The following is a 2,529-nucleotide window of genomic DNA, read 5'->3' as shown; positions in this document are numbered from 1 at the left end:
ACACACACACTCTGTACACACCAGACATTATGGAATAAACATAATCTTTTTTTACCCTTTTATACAAATGTACCACTTCTCATGAGCAATTGATATTTTGAATTCTTCAGGTTAACAAAGAATCTGAGAAGTTAAAGATGGCAATTTAGGCAGAATTTAACATTTTTTTCCCCAACAAGAACTAGATCTGGCCACTATAATTGCCTGAATTCAAATTAGGGCTAATTTATAACATTTATTATAAATGTTTTCTTGCTTTCTACATCTAAGCATTTATCCATGAAGTAAAACATGCAATTTTCTGATTTTTCTTAATAAATACTTGAATAACTTGGGAGTACAGAATAAAAAAAGTAAAATAATAAAATGCTAATTGTATGCATTTCTACATTTTAAAATTTTTTAAAAAGCTAAAATTAATGGCAAAATTTTTGTGGTGAGAACATTAACCTTTCAAACAAAATTGAAGCTACTGCTTGACAAGCCTAATTCTTAACTTATGTTCATTGTGTTTAAGAAAAATGGAAATTAACCTTTCAAATGTGCTTCAAAGTTTTCATAATACTTTCAGCAGATCTCAACAACAACCATATCAGTATTAGGAGTTGGTAGAGTGTAAAGTTTAAAAGCATGAGTTTTACAGTCCAGTTGTTTGGATTGAAATCCCAACCCAACCACTCACTAGTTACTTAACTTCAGGTAAGCCATCTCATCCCACAAGCATCTATTTTCACACGTGGAAATGGAGATGATAGTAATACCTACATTTTACAGTTCTCCGGAGACTCCAAGGACAGCAGGCATGGAAAGTGGTTGGCCCAATACCATATTTGTGGTAAATATTTATGTTAATTTTATATTAATCAGTCTTAAAAGGAGTCTTGAATGTTAACTATACTTCTTCCATTACCCCAGGAAACAGAAATGAAAACTGTGGTTCTATGTGGTCTCAAAATCCACTGCTCTGAAAACTACAGTGGTCTGTCACAAGGTCCAGATTCATCTGCATGGTTTGGTGAACAACACTATGTATTTACACTGTGGGGTAAGCAATGTGAATGTGCTTTGAGACTCATAGATCCCTCTAGAAATTAACACTTTGTTGTATGTATTTGTGTTTTATCCTTATAGCAACTCCAGGAAGCAATTAGGGCAAGGAGTCAATTTCCTTTGTTTTGAAGAAGAGGAAGATGAGAAAATGAAGTTAGATGATGTGAAAGGTAGTCTTAACATCTGGAAACAGCACAGGGGTCAAGCAAAGAGTACAGGAGTTTGCCATTTATGCACTGAGAGGCCTTGGAAGGTTTCTTAACATTTTTGAACTTCAGGTTTCTCATTTGTAAAATGGGGTTGATAATTTCTAAATTATAGTTTTTTTAGGATTAAATGAGCTATGTGTACATAAATGAACTGTGTATGTGTATATACTAGTGTGTGCATATATGTATATGTACATANCACTGAGAGGCCTTGGAAGGTTTCTTAACATTTTTGAACTTCAGGTTTCTCATTTGTAAAATGGGGTTGATAATTTCTAAATTATAGTTTTTTTAGGATTAAATGAGCTATGTGTACATAAATGAACTGTGTATGTGTATATACTAGTGTGTGCATATATGTATATGTACATACACATAATAAGTATATTATACATACACATACATATATAAATAAATCCACATGCCCTGTTGGTTCTATTTCTCTGGAGAGCCCTGACTAATAGAGTTTTCTGGACTGTCAGTTTTCTGTCGCTTATAACAGAATACCTGAAACTGGGTAATTTATAAAGAAAAGAAATTTATTTCTTACAGTTTTGGAGCTGGGAAGTCCAAGGTCAAGGGGATGCATCTTGTAAAGCTCTTCTTCCTGGTGAGGACTCTCGGCAGAGTCCTAAGGTGATGCAGGGCATCACATGGTGTGAAAGCTGAGCATGCTGACTTGCCTCTTCCTCTCCTTATAAAGCCACCAGTCTACTCCCATGATAATCCATGAATCCATTAACCCAATAATTTATTAATCCATGAATAGATTAATTCATTCGTGAGGGCAGAGCCCTCACAATCCAACCACTTCCTAAAGGCCCCTCCTCTCAACACTGTCACATTGAGGACTAAATTTTAACCTGAACTTTGGAGGGGACAAACATTCAAATCACAGCATAGATCATAGACTATTCAAATTGAAGGGAGGTCTAGAAACCCTCTATTCTGATCCTGTTTTACAGATGTGGGAGATCACTTGGAGAGGTGGAATAATAAAGCTGTGTATACTGCTCTCTAAAGTGTCACCAAGAGAAAAGCAGGAACTTGGTCCAGGTAGGTTATGATTGGAGAGCAAGGACATCCAGAGGACAAGCTATGTAAACTCCACCGGCACTTGCACAACCTTCTCTATCTACACACAAACACACACACACACACACATACTTGCCAGAGGCAGACGACTATGAAACCTACATCAGAAATTTGATATTGGGGCCGGCCTGTGGCTCACTCGGGAGAGTGCGGTGCTGATAACACCAAGGCCCCG

The sequence above is a fragment of the Galeopterus variegatus genome, unplaced genomic scaffold (assembly GCF_000696425.1).
Source record: "Galeopterus variegatus unplaced genomic scaffold, G_variegatus-3.0.2 Scaffold1319, whole genome shotgun sequence".
Classification (NCBI taxonomy): Eukaryota; Metazoa; Chordata; class Mammalia; order Dermoptera; family Cynocephalidae; genus Galeopterus; species Galeopterus variegatus.
The sequence above is the reverse complement of the archived record's forward strand: the minus strand, read 5'-3'. Positions refer to the sequence as shown.